General features: G+C 39.4%; 1 non-coding gene across 1 annotated transcript; it reads left to right on the plus strand.

Moving 5' to 3' along the window:
- The first annotated feature begins 2,298 nt into the window (after nt 1–2,298).
- On the plus strand, nt 2,299–2,372 carry TRNAR-UCU (transfer RNA arginine (anticodon UCU)). The gene has a single exon. It is a non-coding gene; the product is annotated as a tRNA-Arg (tRNA).
- The last annotated feature ends 6,143 nt before the right edge of the window (nt 2,373–8,515 follow it).

Raw genomic sequence — 8,515 nt, forward strand, 5'->3', positions numbered from 1 at the left:
TTCTTTATGGCTGCATTTCCTTTGCTGCCCTGCAGATGGTTTCATCAGTACCATCTTTCTAGATTCCATATATATGCATTAACATATGATCTTAGATTTGCTCTTAGTATTTATACTTTTAATATGTACCTTTATCAAATGTAATCTGTATAATTACACACTTTAAATAATGATAATGAGAAGATTAAACAAATTAAACAACATAAAAAACCTTGATATAGATAAAGAATAGTTAGTACCACTTTAATATTCTAAACTAAAACATTACCTCATAAACTGAGTGCCCTAGGGATAGTGCAAGTGAAAGAAATTGAAAGTGAAGTCGCTCAGTCGTGTCCGACTCTTTGTGACCCCGTGGACTGTAGCCCACCAGGCTCATCTGTCCATGGGATTCTCCAGGCAAGAGTACTGGAATGGGTTGCCATTTCCTTCTCCAGGGAATCTTCCTGACCCAGGGATCGAGCCCAGGTTTCCCACATTGCAGGCAGACGCTTTAACCTCTGAGCCACAAGGGAAGCCCTATGGATAATGATCAGTGAAACACCATGGTTTTCAAAATACTAAAGACCAGGAAAAGGCCACTGTCAAGAAGAAAACATTACTGATCATTTATTTCATGAAAGAATATGTACAAAATACAGGAGTCCAAGAACCAAAAAACACATTCATTAGAGAGACTATCAGTTCAGTTCAGTTCAGGTGCTCAGTCGTGTCCGACTCTTTGCGACCCCATGAATCACAGCATTCCAGGCCTCCCTGTCCATCACCAACTCCCGGAGTTCACTAAGACTCATGTCCATCGAGTTGATGATGCCATCCAGCCATCTCATTCTCTGTCGTCTCCGTCTCCTCCCGCCCCCAATCCCTCCCAGCATCAGACTCTTTTCCAGTGAGTCAACTCATCGCATGAGGTGGCCAAAGTATTGGAGTTTCAGCTTTAGCATCAGTCCTTCCAATGAACACCCAGGATTGATCTCCTTTAGAGAGACTATGACTTCATATAATTCCATCTATAAGAAATGTCCATATCATCTTAAATTTGGTGACGTGGTTTGTGATGGAAGCAGCCCAACCTATAGTTATATTTTTCTCTTCTCTAGAAGAGTGCATACACGATTGAAATTATTTGTTCCTTGAATATCTGGTAGAATTCAACTGCAAAATTTTCTGAGTTTATTGTTTTTTTGTAAAAACAAATCTGATTTATTTTATTAAGAAACCTATCCAGGTTTACTTACTCAACTGGAGGTGAGCAAACAGACCTCACACACAACTGATCTTCTGAAACTGGTGTTCCTGGGGAGACTTCACAGCAGCTGACCTGAGTTTCCACCATTGCTCAAAGCAGTCTGGAGCAGTACACACGACCTTGCAACACTATACGTCAAATTCCCATGCGAGAAACCCTGGCCCCTAGGCTCCAGAGTTTTTAAGTTGCATATTAAAGAACTAGCCTCTTTAGTGAAATCACAGAAGAGTCTGTAACAGTTTAAAAAAGAAAATATGGTAGCTTCTTCAACATTCATGTACTCGAAGAGATGTGATCAAAAGCTAGCATTCAGGCCCTGCAATTACTGCAGGGTGATCAAGTGGAATTGTTGTGCCCAGTACTTTATGACCACCTTAGCTTTTAAGGATTGAGGACCATCAATCTTCTCCCTGGTAAGAATCCCAAAACCTGTGATTCAGCTACATGATATAATGAACCAGTATCGTGATCTATTCTATCAGCATTCTCCCAGAACTGATTATTTTAAGCACAAGGCTCTGACCAGTTTTCATGGAATTCTTCTTGAGACCAAACTTCTTTTCTGGGAAAGCCAAGCCATAAGAAATGAGTCTTGGTCAGGTTGATCCTGTCCAAGAAACCGCTTAGGTTTTCTGTTTCTTCTTAAACCATATTTCATTATCAAATTTCTTGTTAAAATTTTCATACCATTCATATTACTTTTTAAATTTCTCCTCTTAAAATTAATTTGCAAATTATTTTGCTTTACGTTTTTCAAAGAAGCCAGGTTTTTTTTTTTTACTTTTGTGTTTCTATTGCTATAGCTTGTTTTTACATTCATTGATTTCAATCAGTTAACAAATGTTGATTGAGTTCCAACTATGGGCTAAGCATTCTTGTAGGTACTGGGAAAAAAAATAGTGTAAAAATCTCTCACCTGATCAAACATGCCCTTCTAATGTAAATGACACAAACACTTAAATCTTATTCTATGTTAAATGGGATATACTCAATGGAAACAATATATCAGGGTAGAGGTGTTAAGAGCAATGAGAATGAGAATAGGGACTTCCTTGGTGGTCCAGTAGCAAAGGATTCTGCACTTCTAATGCAGGGGGCCTGGGTTCAATCCCTGGTCAGGGAACTAGATCCCATATGCCACAATTAAGACTTGGTGCAGCCAAACAAACAAATATACGGTTCTTGCTACATTAGTTGCATTTTAGATTTTATTTTTATTACTTGGTTTAATAATTTGTTGTTGTTCAGTCACTAAGTCACATCCAACTCTTTGCCAACCCATGGACTGCAGCACGCCTGGCTTCCTTATCCTTCACTGTCTCCCAGAGTTTTCTCAAACTTGTGTCCATTGAGTCAGTGATGCCGTCCAACCACCTTATCCTCTGTTTTCCCCTTCTCTTCCTGCCCTCAATCTTCCCCACGATATTTTTCAATGAGTTAGCTCTTTGCATTAGGTGTCCAAAGTATTGAAGCTTTGGTTTCAACATCAGTCCTTCCAATAAATATTCAGGGTTGACATCCTTTGGATTGACTGGTTTGATCTCCTTAAAGGGACTCCAAGAGTCTTTTCCAGCCCCACATTTGAAAGCATCAATTCTTTGCCACTCAGCCTTCTTTATGGTCCAACTCTCACATCTGTACATGACCACTGGCAAAACCATAGCTTTGACTAGATGGACCTTTGTTGGCAGAGCGATGTCTCTGCTTTTAGATACACTATCTAGGTTTGTCATAGCTTTCCTTCCAAGGTTACAATAATAGACCAATATTATTATGACAGGTATAAGTGTACACCTGGGACAGATTCATGTCAATGTATGGCAAAACCAATACAATAATGTAAAGTAAAAAAATAAGTAAATAAAATAAAAGAACATAATGTGAAAGTTATGATTAAAAAAAGTTGATATCTCATTTTGATTTTAATTTCTCTGATGATTAGCATTGTTGAGCATCTTTTCATGTGTCTGGTGGCAATTTATATATCTTGTTTGAAAATATTTCTATTCAGGCCTTAGGTCCATTTTTTAAATCAATTTTTAAAAATTGAGCTCTAGGAGCTGTTTATATATTTTCGATGTTAACCCATTTTTGGACATACCATTTGCAAATATTTTCTTCCATTCAGTAGGTTGTCTTTTCATTTTGTCAATGTCGCTTTGGCTGTGCAAAAGTTTTTAAGTTTAATTAGGGCCCATTTGGTGATGGACAGAGAAATTGGTGATGGACAGGGAAGACTGGTGTGCTATAATCCATGGGGTCACAGAGAGTCGGACATGACTGTGTGACTGAACTGAACTGAGGGCCCATTTGATTATTTTTGCTTTTGTTTTCTTTGCCTGAAGAGACAAATTCAGAAAAAAAAATACTGCTAATATTTAAGTCAGAGAGTGTTCTGCTTCTGTTTTTATAATTCTTGGTTTTAGATTTAGGTCTTTAATCCATTTTAGCTTGTTTTGAATATAGTGAGAAAATGTTCTAATTTTGTATTTTCACATGTAGCTGTCCAGTTTTCCCAGCACCACTGATTTAGGACACTGTCTTTCCCCCATTTTATATTTTTGCCTCTTTTGTCATAGTTTAATTGACCATATAGTTGCATGTGTTTATTTCTGGGCTGTCTGTTCTGTTCTATCTATCTATGTGCCTATTTTTGTCCCATCGCCATACTGTTTTGATTGTTGTAGCTTGTGGGATAGTCTGAAGTCAGGAAGCCTGGTTGGATCTCATTTTTGAAATGTGCTTCCATGAGTTTAAACTCGCTGCCATTACATGATTGTTATTTCAACCTGTATGAATGAATGAGAATTCATGGAGACTAGAGCATCATCTTAATCAACTTGTTTTCAGAGTGAAATAAGATACGTAATGTATAATGGATCCTCAAAATAGATAGCTGTTGGGTGAGTACAGTTTATTATAGCCATGCATACTTAGTCATTCAGTCATGTTTGACTCTTTGCTACCCTGTGGTCTGTAGCCCACCAGGCTCCTCTGTCCATGGGATTTTCCAGGAAAAAATACTGACGTGGGTTGCCATTTCCTCCTCCAGGGTATAATCCCAACCCAGGAATCAAATCCACATCTACTGTGTCTCCTGCATTTGTAGACAGATTCTTCACTATTGAACTGTTGGGGAAGCCACCATTGTTCTATTATTAATTTTCTAGATGATATTCTCTTTTTTCCTCTTTGTTATTATTCTATTACTGGAATTGTTTTATTTGCTTCCCTGTCAGGAAAAATTAAACCACCTAGTAAAAATGGTTTTGTGACTATTTAAAACATCAGATTTTTTTGGTGTTTCTTTGAATGTTTCTTCTATTTATAGTATCCAACCAGACTAGGGATTTGGTTCTACATTATAAAAATGAGAAGATTTTGTTTCTATTTCGTCTTATGTTGGGCTTTTAAGAGAAAAGATGCCCCCAAAACATGGAAGAAGGCTAAAGCCTGATTTTCAGAAAACACAAGTGAATTGTGTTTTAAAGAAGTGGGATAGGTACTATGTAATTTTTCCTTGGTGACTCAGATGGTAAAGAACCTGCCTGCAGATGCAGGAGATCAGGGTTCAGTCCCTAGGTTGGGAAGATCTTGTGAAGAAGGAAGTGGCAACCCACTCTAGTATTTTTGCCTAGAGAACTCCATGAGCAGAGGAGTCTGGTGGGCTACAGTCCATGGAATCACAAAGAGACACAACTAGCAACTGACACACACACACAAACAAACATATATTACAGTGTTGCACTGCTGATCCTGTCCATTTCCTCAAGTACTGTTAAACTTGGCTAACACCAAAAAGTCTTTTGTGATAAGTTTATCTATGACAGAAGGTAAGCAAGATGCTGTAAGAGCAATATTGCAGAGGATCCTGGAATGTTAGGCCCATGAATCAAGGCAAATTGGAAGTGGTCACACAGGAGATGGCAAGAGTGAATGTAGACATTCTAGGAATCAGTGAACTAAAATGGACTGGAAAGGGTGAATTTAACTTAGATGATCATTATATCTACTACTGTGGGCAAGAATCCCTTAGAAGAAATGGAGTAGCCATCATGGTCAACAAGAGTCCGAAATGTAGTACCTGGATGCAATCTCAAAAACGACAGAATGATCTCTGTTCGTTTCCAGGCAAACCATTCAATATCACAGTAATTCATGTCTATACCTTGACCATTAATACTGAAGAAGCTGAAGTTGAACAGTTCTATGAACACCTGCAAGACCTTCTAGAACTAACACCCAAAAAAGATGTCCTTTTCATTATAGGGGTGGCTGCTGTTGCTAAGTTGCTATAGTTGTGTCCGATTCTGTGCAACCCCATAGACGGCAGCCCACCAGGCTCCCTTGTCCCTGGGATTCTCCAGGCAAGAACACTGGAGTGGGTTGCCATTTCCTTCTCCAATGCATGAAAGTGAAAAGTGAAAGTGAAGTCACTCAGTCGAGTCCGACTCTTAGTGACCCCATGGACTGCAGCCTACCAGGCTCCTCCGTCCATGGGGTTTTCCAGGCAAGAGTACTGGAGTGGGTCACCACTGCCTTCTCCTTATTACAGGGGACTGGAATGCAAAAATAGGAAGTCAAGAAACACCTGGATTAACAGGCAAATTTGGCCTTGGAGTACAGAATAAAGCAGGGCAAAGGCTAATAGAGTTTTGCCAAAGAACCCACTGGTCCTAGCAAACACCCTTTTCCAACAACACAAGAGAAGATTCTACACATGGACATCATCAGATGGTCAACACTGAAATCAGATTGATTATATTCTTTGCAGTCAAAGATGGAGAAGCTCTACCCAGTCAGTAAAATCAAGACTGGGAACTGACTGTGACTCAGATCATAAACTCCTTATTGCCAAATTCAGACTGAAATTGAACAAAGTAGGGAAAGCCACTAGCCCATTCAGGTATGACCTAAACAAATCCCTTACAATTATACGGTGGAAGTGAGAAATAGATTCAAGGGATTAGATCTGATAGAGTGCCTGAACAACTATGGACAGAAGTTCGTCACATTGTACACGAGGCAGGGAGCAAGACCATCCCCAAGAAGAAGAAATGCAAAAAGGCAAAATGGTTGCCTGAGGAGGCCTTACAAATAGCTGAGAAGAGAAGCTAAAGGCAAAGGAGGAAAGGACAGATATACCCATTTGAATGCAGAGTTCCAAAGAATAGCAAGGAGAGAGAAGGCCTTGTTCTGTGATCAATGCAAAGAAATAGAGGAAAACAATAGAGTGGGAAAGACTAGAGCTCCCTTCAAGAAAATTAGAGATACCAAGGGAAAATTTCATGCAAAGATGGACTCAATAAAGGACTGGAATGGTATGGGCCTAACAGAAGCAGAAGATATTAAGAAGAGGTGGCAAGAATACACAGAAGCACTATACAATAAAGATCTTCATGACCCAGATAACCGTGATGGTGTGATCACTCACCTAGAGCCAACATCCTGGAATGCAAAGTCAAGTGGGTCTTAGGAAGCATTACTATGAGCAAAACCAGTGAAACTGATGGACTTCCAGTTGAGCTATTTCAAATCTTAAAAATGATGCTGTGAAAGTGCTGCACTCAACATGCCAGCAAATTTGGAAAACTCAGCAGTGGCCACAGGACTGGAAAAGGTCAGTTTTCATTGCAATCCCTAAGAAAGGCAATGTCAAAGAATATTCAAACTACCACACAATTGCACTCATCTCACAAGCTAGTAAAGTAATGCTCAAAATTCTCCAAGCCAGGCTTCAACAGTATGTGAACAATGAACTTCCAGATGTTCAAGCTGGATTTAGAAAAGGCAGAGGAACCAGAGATCAAATTGCCAACATCCATCGGATCATCCAAAAAGCAAAAGAGTTCCAGTAAAACATCTACTTTTGTTTTACTAACTCTGCCAAAGCCTTTGACTGTTTGAATCACAACACACTGTGAAAAATTCTTCAAGAGATGGGAATATCAGACTACCTGATCTGCCTCTTGAGAAATCTGTACACAGGTCAGGGAGCAACATTTAGAACTGGACATTGAACAACGAAGTGGTTCCAAATCGGGAAAGTAGTATGTCAAGGTTGTATATTTTCACCCTGCTTATCTAACTTATATGCAGAGTACATCATGAGAAATACTGGATTGGATGAAGCACAAGCTGGAATCAAGATTGCTGGGAGAAATATTAACAACCTCAGATATGCAGATGACACCACCGTTATGGCAGAAGGTGAAGAAGAACTAAAGAGCCTCTTGATGAAAGTGAAAGAGGAGAGTAAAAAAAGTGGTGTAAAACTCAACATTCAGAAAACTAAGTCACGGCATCCAGTCCCATCACTTCAAGGCAAATAGATGAGGAGACAGTGGAAACAGTGACAGACTTTATTTCGGGGGCTCCAAAATCATTTCAGATGGTGACTGCAGCCATGAAATTAAAAGACACTTGCTCCTTGGAAGAAAAGCTATGATCAACCTTGACAGCATATTTAAAAGCAGAGACATTATTGCCAACAAAAGTCCATCTAGTCAAAGCTATGGTTTTTCCAGTAGCCATGTATGGATGTGAGAGTTGGACTATAAAGAAAACTGAGCACTGAAGAATTGATGCTTTTGAACTGTGGTGTTAGAGAAGACTCTTGAGAGTCCCTTCAACAGCAAGGAGATCCAACCAGTCCAACATAAAGGAAATCACTCCTGAATATCCATTGAAGGGATTGATCCTGAAGCTGAAACTCCAATAATTCGGCCACCTAATGCGAAGAACTGACTCATTTGAAAAGACCCTGATGCTGGGAAAGATTGAAGGTGGGAGGTGAAGGGGACGACAGAGGATGAGATGGTTGGATGGCATCACCGACTTGATGGACATGAGTTTGAGTAAACTCTGGGAGTTGGTGATGGACAGGGAAGCCTGGCATGCTGCAGTCCATGGGGTTGCAAAGAGTCAGACATGACTGAATGACTGAACTGAAGTGAAACAAGATGAGTTCCATCTCTAGGAAAATATGATTTGAACAAAGGGCAGCTTGAGCAGGGTAGCAAAATGACTCATAAGCTGAGCTACTTTGAAAGAGGCAGAAGTCTCATATACAACATTCCAGAATTCTTGTACTAGACTTTCCATTAGACATTAAATAAAGATTTAATCCTATCTTCCTTAGATTTTAAGCAGCAATATGACCTTAGTTGAGTTGAGAATTAGTGGTATAGAAGAGTGAAGATGTTTTGTGATTGTTCAAATACAGTTGAGTAGTAGAGAAGTAAGACAGTAGTTTTGCAAAGAAAC

The sequence above is a fragment of the Moschus berezovskii genome, chromosome 6 (assembly GCF_049115385.1).
Source record: "Moschus berezovskii isolate FMDL1 chromosome 6, NW_MosBer_1.0, whole genome shotgun sequence".
Taxonomy (NCBI): Eukaryota; Metazoa; Chordata; class Mammalia; order Artiodactyla; family Moschidae; genus Moschus; species Moschus berezovskii.